The sequence below is a fragment of the Melozone crissalis genome, unplaced genomic scaffold (genome assembly GCF_028551555.1).
Source record: "Melozone crissalis strain CALT ecotype California unplaced genomic scaffold, PUWL_Pcris_2 ptg000063l_1, whole genome shotgun sequence".
NCBI classification, from domain to species: Eukaryota; Metazoa; Chordata; class Aves; order Passeriformes; family Passerellidae; genus Melozone; species Melozone crissalis.
The window spans coordinates 13,947,022-13,966,789 of record NW_026535841.1 but is presented as its reverse complement, the minus strand read 5'-3'; the positions used below and the strand labels follow the sequence as shown (position 1 = coordinate 13,966,789).

At 46.5% G+C, this 19,768-nt stretch overlaps 1 protein-coding gene across 1 annotated transcript in view; it reads right to left on the bottom strand.

Moving 5' to 3' along the window:
- Positions 1-19,768, bottom strand: part of TMEM132B (transmembrane protein 132B) — a 210,209-nt gene that overhangs the window by 153,385 nt on the left and 37,056 nt on the right. The window lies entirely within an intron of this gene.

Below are 19,768 nucleotides of genomic sequence, written 5' to 3'. Positions count from 1 at the left end.
GGGAGCAAGAGCTGAGGAAAAGTAAATGGAGACCAAATGAGCCTCCCCAGAGCTTTCTCAGACAGAACAGTCTCTGGGCACTGGGGGTGCTGAGGGGAGATGTGTGGAGATAACACACTGGGGGATGTGAATTGAGATGTTTAGTTGGAATTTTGGAAAAACTTTTCCCTCTAACAGATTCTCTGCAGGCGCTTTGCCAAGACTCTCACTCGGATTGAGGAACTACCGACCCCTAGGGCAACAGGTCAGCTTTTAAAGCATCAGCACTGCAATTTTATGTTAAAATCCTTCCCTCCAGAGTTGGGCAATATCCTCACAGCCCAGCTCACGCTGCCAACTCAGAGCACAGGAAAGAAAACTCCCTGTGATGTTTCTGAGGCACAGAGGGAGGAAAGCAGCAGGCAATGCAACGCTGAGCATCACAGGTGCCCCCTCCTGGTCCTTGCCCTGCCCAGCTCAGGCCTCAAACAAAGCTCCTGTTCTGTTCCCTTGAGCATTTTTTATCTAATCATAAAATTATCCACCATTCTTGGTTTTAATCTCCCTTGACCCTGGACTGGCACCACAAAAAGCAGCACAGGACTGAAAGAGGAGCAAAGCCACAGCTGCAGGACAGACTGTGCAGCAAAAATCTGCCGTTCATGGAACTCAAGATTTCACTGAATCTTTATTGAATTTTTAGATTTCATACTTTTTAATAAGAAATAAAACAAGTATCCTGCTGGAAGATAGTGGTGGCAGGTCAGTGTTAGCAACAGTGCATCTATTTAATATGTAGTAAGAGGAAAGTCTTTTAAAACCATCATTTTGTAGCTAAAAAGGAAAATAGCTCCTGATGGAACATAAATCCAAATTTCACGTCTAAATGTTCTCTCTGCTTTAGCAAACTATTTAACAGGAGCCAAGTCTTCCATAAGCCATCAGTAATTCTGAAGCTGAAGGTGCAAGGAACAACAACTGTTTAAAATTGCAACTCTTTCAATATCCTTTTTCCTCTGAAAACAAACAAGAAGCCAACCCTGCACCTGTGGAAAAACTGTGAAAATGTTAAAATTCGTCTTTCCTGCAGCATCATCAGAACTGTAGAGCGAGCTGATACAGACACTCCTCTTTGTAACAGAGGAATCATTTCAAGTAGTGTGGTGCCAGTAAGTGCTGTGATGTTATCCATGACTCACAGAGGCAATCAATGGCTTGTCTGTACAGGAGAAAAATCACCAGCCCCTCCCACCAGCCCTCCCTGAAACCCCATAAAGATGAAACTACACATGTACATTATCCCACTATAAAAATGGCTCTGTTCATAATAATGATTTTGTTCTGGAATTGCAGGCATTGGCCTTGAATGAAAACACACTGTACCCCAGAATAGGGTGTGTACAGGAGGAAAGCTAATCTGGAACTCATAAATTACAGGAGAATATTTCATTCTGGACCAGCTGTGTGGGTCAGTTCCTCTCATACTGCCAGGGATGCTGCCATGAGAGTTTGCCCAAGGTGGTTTGGCCACAGCGGGGAAGGAAAACTCTGACTTGTGGGGCTGGCAGGAGGAAAGGAGGATGATGATGGCAATGTGCAAGTGTACTACGGGTTTACTCGCCCTCTGAGCGCTGTGAGGGGGCTGGGGCTGGGCTGGGCGAGGATCTGGGGGTGAACTCCCCCTGTGCTCTCCCTGACTCACTCAGAATGCGCTCAAGCGGCCAGGAAAGGAGGATGGCACTGTTTACTTCCTCCGCTCACAGCCCATCCTGTGACTCATCTCCTCAGCTTTACATTCATCAGGAAAAGGAGGAGAACCCTCCAACAGTGCCCTGAGGGGTAAAATTCCATCACCCAACTGAAGCGGGGAAAACTCCATCGCCTTCCATTCACAAACAAGGCTCAGTCCTTGACTGCTGACTCTGCTATCCAGTGAACCCCACTGCACAGGAAAAGAGCCATAATGACAATTAGTGTTTCCAGCTGGAACAGAGCAATTTGAAAATACAAATTATGCTGTAAGGAAGAGTTAAGAACTGCTCCCAGTACATTTTTAACATTAAAGTCAGACAAAAAGCTGTCAAGATATAAAAAATAATAGTCTGAGAAAATGTGATAAAATCCCTTAAAGCTTTTCTTACTCTCTCTTCTTCTTATCCTAATTTGATGTAAGGATAGAACTTGATGGAGGACTTGCAACCAATTCACAGTCCTTCCATTCAGTCTTGATTACACATTTGTGGAGACAGAGATTTGCTTTGCAAAACACTGCTGGACCAGCAGCTTGTTTGGAAAGACAAGAAAAAAGATGCAATTAAAAAAAAAAACAACTTAATCCAAACATCTAAAACTGAAGAGAGGTTAATTAACTTTTGTTGGCTTGGGACAATGTCTCGCATCCTTATCTCCAAATGTGTGAGTCAAACTTCTGCTGCCCAAAATTTTAGAGGCTTTTATTGCTCCCTCTGAACCTTGTACAGTGGGGTTTAACCAAGGCACCTGGGTTTATGGGCTAGAGTAATAGAGAAACCACATGCCTATGTTTACCCAGCAAAAAAGCTTCCAAAAAAAAGCTTTAAAGCACACCTCTGGCCTCATAAATCTTTTGTCTACTTAAATACATTTTTAAGTGCAAAATTAAACCATGCATATGAATGAAACCCCTGATCAGGCCACACATTCAGCCATAAATTGTGTTATTGTGTTCCAAACAAGGCAAGTGCTCTGGAACACAATAACAGATTCAGTTGGATGGTGAAGTTTCTGAGCTGGTGCTTTCCAGAGTTTTGAGCTTGCCTGCATTTTGCACAGTCACCCATACTGAAAGACATATGTGCAGCAAGGCCACCTACAGATAGTAATAAAACCGTGCTGTCTGAAAGGCTGCCTATAAATCTTATTAAAGTAATCCCTTCCCTGAACCCAGATTATTACATTCACCTTTATGGTAGAATAAAAATTAATTTTCTCAGCTATAATAAGTGTATGATAAGAAGGCATCGCTTGGGACTAAATAAAGATTATAATTAACTCCAACTGAATAAATCTAAATTTAGCTTGGACTAGCAATTTGCTTTCATGCATTTTCCTCTCCGACTGAGTGAATAGCTACAGAAGGATTAGCATCCCATGCCACTTCCAGCACTGCTGTCACAGAAAGGACTGGGACAGAGTGTAATCCAATACCCAAAAGGCCTGAGGATTAATTCAGGGTTCTCTATCAGCAAAAGTTTGGAAAGCCGGAGAAAAACAAAAAGGCTTAAAATTGCCATTAGGCTGCCAAGGAAAACGTGAAGTGTTGGACTCCAGAGGGAATATTGCTCCCTAAACCAGGCTTGGGCAATGCAGGAGCTCTGCTGAGAGCACATTTAGGGGCAGCACTGGCTGGGATTGCTGGATCTTGCTCTCTCCTGCAGGCTCCTGCCTCTGGGTGCTGCTGGGCAGGTGGGTCCGTGCCCTGAGCTGGCACAGCCACTCTCCATTTCCCTTCCCTCACCTGCAACACCCCACAGGTGACCCCAAAGCTGCAGAACAAGAGGCCACATTAAACAAGGACAGTCCAGAAAACAAAATAGGGTAAGGCAAACACATCAGACAAATAAGCAAAGTTACCCTGACTTTTTACTTAACTGAAAATAAAACCCCTTAGATCAGAGATTCATCCTTTTCCAAGGAAACAAGGCTCCACTAATAAAGGGTTGAGGAGCTGCCTTGTTAAGGCACTACCTCATTATTTGTGTTGTCTGGGCAGATGATTGTTCCCAGTGTTATTAGTGGGAAGGAGGAGGCCCAGCTTGTTGATCAGAACAGAGCCTGCATTTATCCCCTGCGTTTATGCCCAGCAGGGCACACGTGCAGCCCCAGCATTGAGGCTCCTGTGCCACCTCCCTCCTCCTCAGCCCTCCCTGCAGAACAGAATTTCTGTCTCCAGATCAGCACAGCTCAGGCCACAGGAGCAGGCACCACCAGAGCTGCTCTGGCTGCCCAACTCAGAGCGGGGAGGGTGCTGAAAAATGAGCCCCAAATGAGTTTCCTCATTTACTGTGGCTGCTGCAATGGCTCAGGTTGCTCTGCTGGGCTGATCACCAGCCTAAGTTGCCATTTTAGTTTCCATCCGGGCTGTTCATACAGTGGTTAAAAGTCACGGGCTGCTCTTGGCAAGGTTCTCTGCATCTCTTACACAACAGCAACAGGGAGATTGTCCTGTCACTTACAATTGGAGGCATTAGTGCAGGGGCTAAAGGTCACAAATTCATCAGCTGAAAGAACTGAAGGACAGAGCTACTAGTGCAAGTTAACCTGAAGTTTAAAAACACCTGATTAACCATGCAGGGTGTTTGTTCTGGTTACCTGGAGAGGAGAAACAGCTGCTAATGCAGCTGCCAGCACTGACAAGCCCTGTGCATCCCCCCTGGCACATGATAAATAAGGTTTGTCATGGCCACTGGAGGTTCTCATTGCTAAAAAGAAGGTTAGGAGAGGGCTTCCTACCATTATCCAAAGAAAAACTCATTTTCCCTCAGAGATATTTCATAAACAACAGAAAATGAATACATGTATGGGAGTGTGTGGATATATTCTCCAAATAACAGAGAGGCTTCACAAGGCAAACACATTCACTAAAGGCACCAGGTGATTGCAAAAGTAAATCTTTTAAATATAGGCTCTAAACCATTAGCTAACTGTGAAATATTTGTATTCTGCGTCAAAACACCTGCACGTCACACAAAGGCAAGAGACTGACAGGAGAAAGGGCAGGATTTATGTGAGCTGGGGTCTATCTGTCATGGAGATAGCAAAGCTGGGAGAGAGTCCTTTTATTAAAATCACTCTCTGCCTGCAGATATTGATCTCAGCAGCCGCAGTTGGACAGCAAAGTGAGTCCCCATTTCTCACAAAGTTCCTCCCTGGCACAGCAGGAAAGGACTGGGGTGGATGCCCTCACCCCCAAAGGATGGGCAGGGAGCAAGGGGCGCTGGTACCAACAGCACCCCACAACACCATGGCACTGCTGCCTTCCAGGAACCACAAAGCCCCTCTCAACAACTCTTCACAAATTTCCAGGAAGCCTGTTTTGCTCCCCAAATCACTAAGGCAGGTTGCCATAACTCCAGATTGAGTTCAGCATTAAATCAAAGCAACACAGTGCTGAATGCATGTCTTGCATTCCCATTTTAAGGAGCAATTTTGTCATTTCAAAGGGATCCTTCCCTAAATCTGCTCCAGCATTTTCCATTTTCCCTCTAGGCAATAATTTCTCCCCTGGTTTGGGCTGATCCCTCAGCCTCTGGAGGACACAGATCTCTGGCTGTGCTTCTCATTACAAACCCCAGCTTGTGACTAGTCAGTGGCCTTGAGTGTTACACCTAAATCCAAAATGAAGGAAAGGAATGAGAAGTTCTACATTCTACAGATTTCCTACATCCCTGCACCCACGGGTCACACAGGTATTTCATTTTAGGGCACTTGTGATTCTCCCCATGTAAGCATCTCTCTTGGAGATATTGGAAAATTCCTTGCATGAGCTGACAATTACAGGATATTAAAATTTGTCCAGAGGCACTGTCAGAAAACAGGCAGGTTGGTCCAAAGCCCTTCTCCAGAACAATGGGCTTTCACTGGATTCCCCACCCTGTTGATTCAAAGCTCTTGGAGGCAATGAGCTCCGAGCCGATGGGCACAGGGAGCTGTGTGAAACCACAAAAGCAGCTTACGATAAACCCCCTGTAAAGTTATTAACAACACAGATCTGTCCTGAATGCAGAGAAAATCCTCTGTCCCACAGCCCACATCCACATCCCACTGGGGCTGCAATCCCAGGAGGAGCCTGTGCCATTCTGGGGACCACGATGAAACAGGACAGAGGCACCCAGAGCCAAACCCAGCTGGGGCAGCAGCTCTGAGCTCACAGCCTGAGCACGGGCAGCGATTCCCCTCTGCCGCCCCATTCCTGCTGCAGCACCGACTACCCACGCTGGTCTGGGGCTCTGTTAGTGGTGTAAATTCCTGCTTAAACCTTTGCACTGTTCAGGGCTGTGGAAAGAAGGCATCCTTCCCTTAGGTGCAGCTGCCTCCAGCAGGATCTGTGTCCCCATCTGCAAACACACAGAGATCATCCCAAGTGGTGCAGCCTGCCTACAGCAGGGAGATTTCCCACTGGGAAATTGAAGCACAAGTACAAAAGTTCCAGGACACAGACCTGTGAGGGCATGCAGCCTTTTAGCTGCTTTAAATAAAAGCTCCACAGCTTTACAGATTCCCTACTATTAGTTCAGAGATGTCTGGACCTTTTTTCTCTGAACCCCGGCTTCAGCCTGCACTTAGCATTGCTCTCACCAGTAACCAATATTATGCTAAGCAGACTCCAGAGTAGTCTGTGCTCCCTGGCTGCCCCAGGAGCAAGCACACAGGCCAAGTTCTGCAGCTCAGACATCACTGAGTTATCAATTCATGTCTGCCTCTCGAGGAACAGCACATGAAAACACAAATCCTTCCTTTCTAATGGCAGCCTGTTTCTTTTCCCCTGCCCAAAATACCCAGAACAAAAGTTTCTATTTTGTCTCAGATTTCTTTACTTAATTCAACATTTTATTTTTGGAATGACAACAGCCTCAAGCAACTCCATTAATTTGTTACAGAGTGGGAGAGCTTTGCATGCCAAGTGTGATTGCTGACCTGCTCCCCTGCTCCCTTGCTTCTTGAAACAGCCCTGCTCGAGCACATCCCAGAACCAGAACAAAGCATAATTTCTCATGCTTGAATGCATTATTTTACTTTATGAATACACATTTGACATATTTTACAAATTTGCGGCAGCTGCTGTCAGAAAGGACAAAATAACCCTCCCCCAGTAGCACTTTTCTGTTACTGCAGCAATCAAAGGCTGCAGCTTGTCACTCACATGTGGAGAATGACTCCTTGGGGCCAGCAGACAGCCTCACCCAGGACTTCTTGGGTGTTTGTTTCTCTCTCTGTTGCCAATTCACAATTTAGAGTTTGATTTTCTAAGCACAATGAAAATTCCCAATAGCTCTGGAGGAGGCAGTTCAAGGAGATCTTGTCAAAATATTTGTGTGTAAAGAGAGTGAAACCTTATTGTGACTTTCATGCTGTGAGGCACAGAGTACAGTTACCTTGCTCACAGACAATTATTAACTTCCAGGCAAAGAATAAAAACTCTTGAGCAAAACCCAAATCTGGATGAGGTCATACTTGCTGTGTGGTTCACTCATGTCAATGTATTAATGCAATAAAAGATAATGAGCATTTAGCTGACAGCATTTTCAAACTCTCCAAGAGTCAAGAGGAGTAAATTAGACCAGATTTGAGATTGCCTGAGAAGGCAAAAAGCTGGATCTAATTCTTTTCTCAATGACAGGGAAATTATAAAATTGAATGAGAGTCACAGGACATCACAATCACAGCCCAGCATGCCTGGGCACAGCATTTGGGTGCAGCTCAGCATCAGCATCTGCCCGTTTGGAAATGCCATCATGGGCAGTGACAGGGACAGCAAAAGAGCCCTGCTCACCTTCTGCTTCGTGGCATCACCTCTAAACCTCTGTGTGGAAACATCACCTCTGCAGCTCAAGTTCAAGTCAGATCTTATTACATCCAGTACTGCTCACCTACCCACAGCCCAGGGAATGAAATTCTGCAGAAATTCAGCATCCAGGTCACTACAGCATTCTGCTTTGTCTGGCATTTATATCTAAAGCCAAGCACATCATTCTCACTGCATAATTTATCCATGGGATTTTGCCCATGGAACAGCCAAAGCAGATAACAATTTCTTGATACTTATTTATTTTTTAGAAAATTCAGTCAACTTCTCCTCTGCTTCTGAACTCTGCAAAAAGATTATGAACCTCTGGTTTTACTCTTCCAGAGCTTGAGCTCTCAGCTAGCTGTGATCAGAGATTAATTCACCTCTTGTTCAGTCTTGTGCCTTTAGCTATTCTTGTTTCCTGAGTGGAGGGAAATGTGTACAAGCACTAAATCTCAAACATGCTATTCTAACATTTGGATTCCATTATCCTAGAGATAACATATAATCCTATAATGATATGTAATAAATTAACATTTAATCTCATATCAGAGAGTTCAGAGGGATCAGAGCCAGCTGGTGCTAAAATAAGCCTTTGCTGGAGGCTGCAGGACTGGGAGCTGAGGATGAGATGTAAGATCTGAGCTGCTCTGATGCCTCGGCTTGGCAAGAGTGGTTGGCAAGGAGAGGATGGAACAAACCCTGGGCATGGAGGGAACCATCTCTGAGACCACCCAGCCTGTGCCCATTCCCTGTCAGTGAAGTTCTTGCAGAGCTTTCCAGAGCAGGAGAGGAAGATTTCCCCCTGAGAGCTGACGAGCAGGGAAGGTGATCATCCCCAGGGCTGCTCAGGGGATTTGATTCAGAGCTCCACTCATTCATTGCCTGTTTGTCAGGTGCCTTGAGATGTGATGGGGCTGGGAACAAACACCCAAGCTGGGGCTGAGCCCTCTCCAGCTGCAGAGAGCCTCAACAATCCAATGCTTCCCCCAGCCCTCCCTCATGCACATGCAGAGCTGACGGAGAATGGACAATTTCAACACAGAGAAGGCAAAAATAATTTTTCATTCCGTTTCCCTCTCATGTGCCTTCATACACAGAGCTAATACACCAAGCGCTGCACAATCTTCATTAGCAATGACAGCTGTTAATAAAGCTTTATCCACAGAGAGTTCCTAGTGAGATGCACACCGTGAGGCTGGTGTGAGGGATGAGTTTCTCTGGAGACAGGCACAATTAAACACCCGGGAGGAGCCGCAGCCCCCCGAGCCCAGCCAGGCACCGACATCACCGACAATCCTCTGACCCAAAAAGAGCAGAGAGGAGCCCTTGAGTGGAGTCCAATCCCTCCAGCTCCCCCAAACCCAGATCTCACTGTTAGGGGAAGGAGATAAACACCTTAATCTTTGTTCAAAACAATATTGACATGAGTGAGGCTCAGCTTTTGTCTCTGAATCCAAAGACACACTTCACTGCTCCATCTCAGATGGAACACAGGGTAAAAAGACTCTCAGCCAAGAGAGGCAAGAATCCATCAGACACAACAGTCTTTTTAAAAATCTTGTCAATTGTCTCTGTTAGTTTTTAGTGATCACACATCAACTTCACTGCCAAATTAACTTAAAAGCAAAGGCAGATTAAAAGAGGGGAAAAAAGAAAATTAGACAGGACAGCCAATAAAAATATACAGTGAGAGGAGTTTCACAACTTGACACTGACCACAGTTCTGTATGTGAAGAAAACTTAATAAATAAAAATAACACAAAAATTTGAAGTGTTACAGAGTTATCTTTGCTTTGGCATTTAACACACATTTCTATTACCCTTTCTCGATTAGCCAAATGAAGATCAATGTATCTATAAAACTCAATGACATGTTAATGCAAACCTTAAAAAAGATAAAATGCCTTTTATCTCAGTCTTAGGAAAACCTAATAAAGAATTAACAGTCCATGAAGCTGTGGAATTTCACTCTAGGCTTTACTTTATGCCAGGACTTCCTACTCCATTATTTTTTAATGGACAGGTTTCCCCAGGCTTTGGGACATGCCAGTACAATTGTACATTGCCATTAAAATTGGTCCCATATTTTCCTTCAGAGCTGGGATAGGAACTGCACTGTAGTATGTGAACTTAAAATTCAAACACCCACAATGGATCAGAAGGGCAAATCTAGAGCCAGGGTTAAATTAATACAGGGCAAATTGAAAAAATTAATGATTTTGATAATGATCTGACAATTAATGAATTTATGAGGTAAAAATTCCAGGTGCAGGATGAACACTTTGGATCAGAGCTCATTTGGAACATCAGCATTTCAGATATCTATCAGAAGTAACTGCCAGGGATCTACTAACATGACATCAGGTGTTGAATCTTGAAAGGGAGGCAGACAAACATTAGTGTGGGACTTTGCTGCAGACTGAGAGCATTAACAAGGGAGCTGGGATCCATCAAGCCAGACACCCCAGGCTCAGTGGGAAACTGGTCCCATCCCGGTTCCATCTACATTTATTCCTACTGGCAAACACACAGCAGCAGGATCAGACACCTCAAATGCCAGCCCTTAAAAGACACATCAAATCCAACACTTCTGTGCTCATTTACAAAGTTGCTTGTTCTCAAAAGGGTCTGAATATTTTCAGCTCCCACTGAGACTGCAGGAAGGGCAGGTGCTTCCCACCTGTGCTAACTGAGGAGGGCTTGGCTTGGATGCCAAGGAAGGGACCCATCCCTGGGACACCCACGGTGAGTGTGAGGCCACAGGGCCCAGAGCAGCAGGTGCTGGGCACAGGGAGCGTGCCAAGAGAGGCACACACGGAGCCTGAGCTCAGATACCCTCCAAGGCTGACAGGTTTGGCCTGGTGAATCAGCACAGGGACAAGAGAGACAGCAGGAGGCACGAAAAACACTCCCAAGGAAAAGCAGGAGGCAGCAGTCCAGGAGAGTGATGGAGAAGCAGTGAGCAAAGAGGAGGTGGCAGGAGCACAAGTGACTGTACACAGACTGACAACTCACTATTTCCATTTAAAAACCCCAAGCCATCAATGATTGGTCCAAACAGCTAAAAGCCACTTTGAAACCTTTGTTTTTCCTCTGAGATGAGGGTGTCTTGCCCTTAACCCAGCTGGGTCAGGTAGAAAAGCTTTCCTGCCTCAAAGATTGCTCCAGCCCAGCATTCTCCCCCAGGAGCTGCACAGTTTGTACCTGGGACCTTCCTCACCTCCCCTGCTTCTCCCTCTCTGTTGGGAGAACAGCTGCTTCTCCCAGGCACTCTGAGATTAATTATTCTTGGCTCTTCTGCACAGTGCCTTGATCTGGAAAATTTACTTAGATAACTTCTCAGGCAGCATATTTATCTGCTGGCCTCAACATCTGCCTGAGCATAAAAGTCAACATCTGACTGATGACAAATGTCAGGCCAGTTAAGCAGAGCCTGTCCTGTGCCAGCCTCACCACCCTTGTTCTGGTAGAGCTGGGTCTCATGGCAAGGAGTTGAGTGTGTTCCTTCCTTCCTCCTTGAGGAACAAGCTCAGGTCTCAGCCAGAATGGGAAATCAGGCATGGGAATAATAGCCCCGGATGCATCTCACGCTGCAAAATCAATTGCTGGCAAGAAAAGCTTATTTTGCCATCTTTACTCACCCATCCTCTCATCCACAACAAGCACACTTGGATCACCAAGGTGGGATGAGAAATTAATCAACAGGAAGGACTGCCTCCCCAAGGCAGCCCATTCCAGATCTATTCCTGGCCAATCTTCAAGGGATGTTCTTCTACTCATAGAGAAAATGTGTAGGAACTGCAAATACAAGAAAATGCTGCTCTGTGCAGAGGGGTTCAGACCAGTATCCTCTGCTGCCTGATGTGGAAAATTCCATCATCAGACCCCATCTGACAAAAGTCCCTTCCATGAGCCACAACTTTCAAGAATTCTTATAAAAGCTTACTGCAAGCTTGGAAAAACCGAACAAATCGTAGAGAAATAAAGACTTACTTAATAAAAGGCAAAAACTCCTAGCTATTCCCTTTTAAACACACCTTTGAACTCCACCATCTCTACTGAATTTTGGATGAAACTTAGAGCCAAATGTTTATAGGCAGCCAAGTGTAACAAGGACCCTCCCTTTTGATGTCACCCTCCTGGCCCTCAGTGCAGGGCTGGGCAGACAGAAACACGGAGATGGAGGGTGAATCAGCTCAGGAGGGGGAACTTGTCACTCAAAGTTGCTAATGCAGGACCACAGGAAAGCTTGGGTTTAACCTCAGCAGTGGCCACCTGTCACAGAGTGGCACTTGGAGTGCTCGTCAGTGACCTGCTTTCAACAGCAAGGATGCTGCACAAACCTTCCTGGATCTCAGCAAGGAAAAATGCACCTGTCTGCTGGGCAGCCAGCAAGGCTTCCCAAAGTCTGCACCCAAAGGAATTCTCAAGTTCCAAGGAAGTTATGGAGATGAAAAATGTGCAGTATAAAGGATTCATACAGAGAGGGACTCCACAGAGCTCCTGGCACATCAATTCTCAGGAAAATCACAGCACTTCCTGTACAACCACATCTGGCTGGGGTATGAGGTTGCACATGAAGAGATGACGTGCGTTCTTCACATTTACCATCAAATTTAAGGCACTATCACACAGGAAGGCAAGGTCCACACGCCAGGGAGCTCCCCAGCACGTGTCCAGGAGGTGTCTGTGTATGGAGAATGGCCCAGAGGAGGCAACATGCTTCCTCTTCTTCTTGGCTCATAGCTGAATTGTTTTGGGTTTGTCTCTCCATATCAGGAGAAGTGGACCTGGGCCCCTGACATGGACTGCCAGCAGGGTTTGTCTCAACCAGTTTATTTACACCAGTACAGACTGGTATAAAGCTCACCCTGCTTTCCCTGTAACACTCCTGCCTTAGAGTCCTATTGAACATCAATAACTGCAGGATTCACCAGAGATTACAATATTTTAAACAGAACGTGTCTGAGGATTTTTCAGGAGTATTAGTTTTCAGAAAAGCTGTATGTTTATTCATGCAGTTAATTACAGAGACCACAATAAAAACAAAAAAATGTCTGGTTTTTCTAAGTGTAGGAGTAAAAGGAAAAAGTTCAATTCTAACTAATCAAAAGTCTCATCTTATTCTTTCCTCAGTATTTAATCAAAATGTTTCCAGCATATACAGCTAGCAACCAAGACCCAAACAAGTTAATTTTCCTTAAGCAAGACACATTGCAAAACCTGCAGCACAAATAAGCCAAGCACCACCTTGAATATAAAGATATCCCCAGCAGCAGGGAGGGAATTCGGGTTTTTCACAGCACCAGGGCCCAGAGCAGGGGTGCATGAGGGGGGCGGCAGTGGGATGGGCACTGGGGGTGCAATTCCTGCCCTGGCACAGCCCAGCAGTTCCATCCCCAGCCCCAGGACTGTGCCTGTGCTGCCTCCCACAGCGCCTGCAGCTCTTGTCACTTTGTCAATGAGAAGCAGGAATTTGTGAAGACCAGCTTTCACTGCACTTCATTATGTTTTTAGCAGAAACCAGAAATCGATTGTGTCTCGTTAATAAAATTCCACCACAACAAACTAATTAGAGAGCCTCATTAATTTTTGATGCACGTTACTCCTGTGCAGGGAGCCGCTGACCTTTCAGTGACGGGTGTCGCATTCATTACACACTTCATGTTTTCTGCCCTCTCTTCTGTGATTTACAGTAGTTGCAACACGTTTTCCAGAAAGCAAAGCCTGTTTTCTCCACTGCAGCTCAGAGCTGCCTTCTCCCTCCTGCCATGTAATTCCTGAGCACGTCTGCCCAGTGCTGCATGGCCTGAGGAGCAGGGAAGCACAAGGACACCTCCAAACCATTCCAGCTGCAGAACAGAGGCAAGCAAAGCCTGGGCACTCCTGAGGGTGCAGGGAAACAGAGAAAACCCATCCCTGCAGGCACTGAGGATGTGCAGTCTCCGTCCTGCTCAGCCCCAGGATGGTGCCAGCTTCCATCCCACGCAAATCCAGCCTGGTGGTTTCATAATGACCAGCCCAAAGGTCAGTCAGTCCATCCCAAAGCTGGCCTCAGCACTGCCCAAAGCACAGGATGCACCACTACCAAATGGCCATTAAATGCCTTAAAGAGAAGTAAAAGAATTTAGGAATGAAATGAAATTTCTGCTTGAGTAAGGTCGCCTGGATCAGGCATTAAATCTGCCCGGTATCTCTTTCCTGTGTCATCGCACACCTATTTTCTCCTTGTAAAGCACAGTATTGATTTTTACATGTTTTCATTCACACTTAGAAGCTTTCCAAGATTGGACTTTATTCTCCAATATTATCTGCTGAAACACTGGAACAGATTGCCTGGGAGCACCACAAGGTCTTCATCACAGGGAGACCCCAAGGACAGGCTGTCTGTGAGGAATCCATGGGTAGAGCTGAGCTCTCCTGGGACAGGGACATGCACAGGATGATCCTTTATGTTCCCTCCCAGCCCTGTTTCTCTACCAAAGCACACTCTGCACCTGAAAAAACCAAGGGAGTTCACCTGCCCTTTGGGACAGCAGCAGCACCTCAGCAGTGGGGAACAAAAGAGGTTTTCCTCCTTCATGTCATCCCTGGAAAATCCAGCTATCTCAGAGCTTTTCTGTAAGGAAATCTGAATTTCTCAGTCACCACTATGGATTGAACAAACAGAGCAGCCACTTCTCACAACTGCACACCCATTTCCTACAGTATTTCCTGAGCCCAGGGTAGTCTCATCCTGATGCTGGCCCATATTCACCATGGGCATCAGGGATGTTTGGAGGGTTAATTTGTTAAAATACAGCAAAATGGCAAGTACTAAGAAGCATTATCCAAGTGACAAGTGCTTATGCATATTTTATGAAGCATCTTCAACCTCAGTTCAATGTATCCAAGAATACTTTTGAAAAATGGCAGATTCTGGAGGGGATTTGGAGAGGAAATGACATATAGAATAGGAGGACAGATGTTGCTAATTTATGATGCAAAGGCCTTCACTGAAAAGTGCACATTTTGCTTAAGATTCTCTACAAATGCTATTTTAATGCTGATTTCCTCCTCTTTAGAATTTCACGAACTCTTGTCTGTAAGAACTTCAGCTTGGCTCAGAAGTTTAGCTTGGATCAAAAGCAGCATCTGTAACCAGCAATTAAACTGGGGCCTCAGCACTGTGCTTGTTTCTAAAGCATATCCACTTTTTAACACCATCACTTGGAAAAACGCTGCTAAGCTGTACATGGGAATGTGAGAGTGCATCCTGCCTTCCATTCTTGCCAGGATTATTGGGACTTTTTGACCTGGGACTAAACTCAGAACAGCAACAGAGTAGGACCCAGTAGATGGATGGATCCCAATACCCAGAGAGGTCAGGAAGCCAAAGCTAGATCATCTGTTAAAGGAAGAGAAGCAGGATACTGCATCAGGCCCAAGTGCTTCATCAGTAGCTCCCAATGCCTCACGCACACAATTTTGCTTTTCCCATCAACACTGAAGAGCATTTCCAACATGAGTCATCTGGTTCTGCTCTCCTCCCTTTCTGTTATACCCCAAAAGGCCTGAATTACAAATGAGGAAGACACTGATGTCCCACGTGCAGGAACCTGCACAGATCCCTTTCTGCACACCAGCCCCTCCAAATGGGTGTGTGCCCTCTTCTGCAGCTCTCCACAGACAGCCACTACAGAGCAGATTATTTTGTGCAAGGCTGTGACAGAGGGGCCTGTGAAATCCTCCTCATGTGTAAATATCAGCTAAAAATAAAAAAGGGGAGCCGTGCACTGACTTCTCCTTCTGGCATTCATTTCAGAGACTGCTGGATCACGCCAAAGTGCAAATAAAAGGCAGCCACCATCGTGTGCAGACACTGCACTGAAAAACCCACATCAATCCAGGGCTTTCACTCTATCACAGGGCAACGTTTGCTCCTCAGTTAAGGCAGCATAATTATTTCACATAAGGTGACATTTAAAAATCAAACGCACACCAAAAACCCCCACAAGCTGACAGTTACGTAAGTCAGCAATCGAAAAATTTCAAGAACTGGGGTTCCCTGTACAACCACACTGGGGATGGAGCACCAGAGCTCAAGGCCAGAGCTGGGGCAAGGCAGAAGCCTGGGACAAGGAAAAGCCTGCACCCAGCAGCCCAGGTGCAGGATTTGGGGTGCCTCAAGCTCAGCTCTTATCATAGCCCTGCATTTCCCTTCCCAAGGAGCCTCCCAGCTCTGCTGCAAGCCAGGAGTGCCCAGGTGGGACCCCAGAGAACAAGGAGGGGCAGCAGGGATGGCCAGGGCAGCCTGGGCTGCACTATTCCCTGGCAGCACCCACCAAACCCATGGTGAAGGATTCCCAATCCATAATTCAGGGGCGATCCCCACACCCATGGGTCCTGGCAGCCCAAACCATTAATGACCATCAGCGTTAAACGCTGCTGACAGACCCTGGGGAGCTGCCTGGGGAAGGCAGTGCTGAATGCAAACATTAGAATGGTATCTGGCTGATACCTGGGCTTCCCAAAGGCAAAGGGGACTCTCTCCTCCATCAGTGGCACTGTCCCCAGCCAGGTCACAGCACAACAGCCACGGGGCCACCAGCACAGCCCTGGCAAGGGGGCTCCGAGTGCATCAGCTCCAGCTCCAGTCAGTCCCTGCTGCCCTGGGCCCTGGCAGGGCTGTCCCCATGGCAGGGGGCTTGGGAGGACACTCAGAGCTGGCCAGACCCAGCCTTGGCACCACCTCATGCCCACACACACCCACGGTGCTGCTGGAGGAGAGTGATTACCCTGCACAGCACTATCTCGCCCATCCCAAGCACAATTTATTTCCCCTTTTTTTTTTTTTTGTTTTATCTGATAAGTTGAAATTTCAGTGCACTTGTCTGCAAAAACACTGCATTACAGAGACATACAACAAATAGTGACTGTTTATGGACTCTGTTATTTATTCCCAGTGTATCTTCCTACCTTTTACTGGCCACGTCTTTTATCAGCAATAACCAAGTACCTTTCAAGTTGACAACCTGTTTGCTTTATGGCTGGAAAATGTATCCAAGTGTCTTCCAAGCCCGCTGTGGCTGCATAGAATTCAAATAGCTCAATGAATGTCGTTTTTGCAAAGTTTAGTTTAGATATTATTCACATTTTGCTCCTGAGTTGTTTGTGGGGTTTTTTTTGGTTAATCAGCATTGTCTTAGGATGAGATTCTTAAGATTCTTAAAGCAGAGAAAACTTTTCAAAATTGACAGTGTCAGTGCCAGAACCAGGGTTTCCAGTCTACATCACCCAAAATTATAGTGTCTGAAAAGAAGAATAATCATAATCAAGGTCCAAGCAATTTTGAGGTGATAGGCCATTTCTAGTTAGCATTAAAGGGAGGATATAGGAAGAAAATCAGCCACAAGGATATAGGAAGAAAATCAGCTAATGAAGAGTGACAAAAGAAAAGAGGATAGTTAGAAACTGACTTTGTGGCAGCAGGCAGGGACACCAGACTGCTGGACCTGCAAGGCACATGCACAATTACAGGGTTTCAGGGCAAGAGGAGAAAGCCCAAAAACCAGAGACCACACTGTGTTCTGCCTGGGCACTCAGAGATGGACTCCAGCCATGCCCACTGAAGCAGAGATGATGTTTTCACTTGCACATCTGACAAAATCAGCCCTGGACTGAAGGCCAGGGGCTCTGGGGATGGATGTGTGGACTCTCCCAAAGCTGCTCCCCTCCCACACCCAGAACCAGCTGGGAGGACTCTGCCCTCCTCCTCCTCCTCACCAAGGCCTTGCTGCACGTCCCTATTTCCTTTGGGAAGTGCTGTTTCTCAAGCAATAATCATGCTTTTGTGTTTTAATGTTTTGATTGTGCTCTGCCTCCTGCTCTCCCCTAAGCCCCCTCCAGGTTCGCAGCAGTGACACCTTTCCCTTCACATTCCCTCTCCAAGAGCCATCATTTCTCTCCCTAACTGAATTGTTGTCATGGAAATCATTCCTCCTCTCCATCTTTCTGAAAGGCTTTTAAAAAACCAGCCCCCTGCTCTTCCACCTCTCCAGCAATCAGCCACCCCAGGGCTGCTCTCCCAGCTCACCCCAGCTCTGGGGATGCTCCTTTCCCACTGCCCACCCAACCCAGGGAATTTCTGGTTCCCAGCACAGGGGATGCTGTCCAGACCCCCTCAGGGTGATGCCACAGCCCTTTGGTGCTCAGAGGTGCAGCCCCTCCCAGCTCAGGAGCCATTAGCTCTGAAATGCAGGGTGCAGCCACAGCCACCTGTTCCTGGCTATATATACAGACAGAGATGTGAAGTGTTTGGGGGTTTTGTATAAAAATGTTCCTGCTTGCATAACAGGCAGAAATTCTGCAGTCAAGAAATTCTGGTTTTTCCAGGCTGGAAATTTAATTGCTGACAATTACCTTTGATGAACTTCCAAGACAAAGGCTGCTGGCTCCAAAAGTGAAGCATGGCTGAGCTCCTCCAAAGTGAGAGGAACAACCAACTGTGCCCACAATAAACCCCATGAAACCGCTGCATTGATCACCCATGCCCAGAAGCTGGGGCCACCACACCCAGGCCACCTCCATCAGCTTCATTTGGATGTCACGAAGCCAGAGGTCAGTGAGAGGCCAAGGACAGCTCTTGGCACTTCCTAATAGCAGGGCCTGCACAGAGAACCAGGATTAAAATCCCCTAAATCCCAGCTAGGAAGACACAAACAGGCATTCAGCCATGACTAATACCCAAATATTCTCAAGATGGAAAACAAGAAATCTCTTCCATGATCATTCACTGACAGAGTCCCATAAAGCTACTAATTAGAATGGTGTTTACAGTCTATATTTCATTTCATCTGATGTTTTTACTCTGATTAGTTATTCTATCACCTGCAGAGAGCTAGTTAGCTGAATGCAAAGATGTCATTGGACTTAATCAAGTAAAGTAGCATTTCATAGAGGGAATTCAGCTAGCTCCATCCTGCTCAGTGCTATGGCCCTGTTAATAACTTCTTTTAAAATTAAAGTTGAATGAAAACTAAGAAGAGTCAAGTTAGGCCAGTGCTCAGAAGAGTAGCTTAAAAAAATGGGTGAGCCACCAAAAAAAAGTGCATTACTGATTCTTTTTTCTGCATAAACAGCTCAGCCAGCCAGCAGAGCTGCTGGAGGAATTACCAGCCAAGGTTTAGGGGCCCTGTGTTCCCAGAATATCCAGTGCATGCCCTTGGAGCAGCTACACTCCTCCCAGTGCGTTCTCACCCCAGCCAGCCAGACTCCCTGCACTGCTTTCAGATGGCAGATCTGATGGAAGGTGCTCTCTCTATTCCTCACAGACAGGGTGTCAGTGATCCCAGTCTCTCACACTGTCCCACATCCCGCTGAGCCCTCCCTGTGCCAGCCCTGCAGAATGGGTTTGTCATCCCATTCCATGCTGATGTCTGTGCTGTGAGAGCCCACTGAGCCCCAGACCCTCTGCCTGAAGTGCTGCTCACCTGCCCTGCTGCAATCCCTGCCCCTTCATCCCTTGTTCAGATCACCATTCCAATCTGCCCAGGTTGAAATGAAGTATTTTAGGAAAGCACTCTGCTTCTTCCCCCCCGAGCATCTGCAGTCTCTCCTGACTCTACATCACCTGTCAGTTTAACAAACCTACTCTCCATTCCATTACCCAGATTGATAATGAAAATATTGAACAGAGATGGACAGGAGCCAGCCCTGCAGAGCCTCACAGATTTTTCTGGGAATTCAAGACAAATGGGCTGTTCCATAAAGCCTTCCCTCATCTGTTCCCTCTGTTTTAAACCCCAGAAGCACTTCCATCATTCTCTGTCCTGCAGGCAGCTCCCACCCCACACACACACTGTCCCTCAGCACTGCCACGCTGCAGCTGGGGCACCCCAAGCTCCCCAAACCCCTGGAAATGCCCCAAATCCCAGTGGGTGGGAGCCCTGCCCTGGCTGGGAGATGCTGGCACCTCTGGCCTTTCCCTGCCAGGAAACCAGCACCCTGGCTGGTCAAAGGCACAAATAAGCTTTGGCTTTAGAACAGAAATTGTTGCTTTTTTCCCTCCATTTAGCTTCCTAATCACAGTTAGCCAAGCTTGAAAATGCTATCGTGCATTATGCAATAATCCACCGGGAGCAGGGGATTTTTGCATAAGCTGTGTGCTCTAATGAAAAGCATTTCCCCCCCTCTGCCAAGGGGCAAAAAACCCCAACCCACACAAAACAAACAAAACCTCTGTCCTCCAAGAGACTTTTA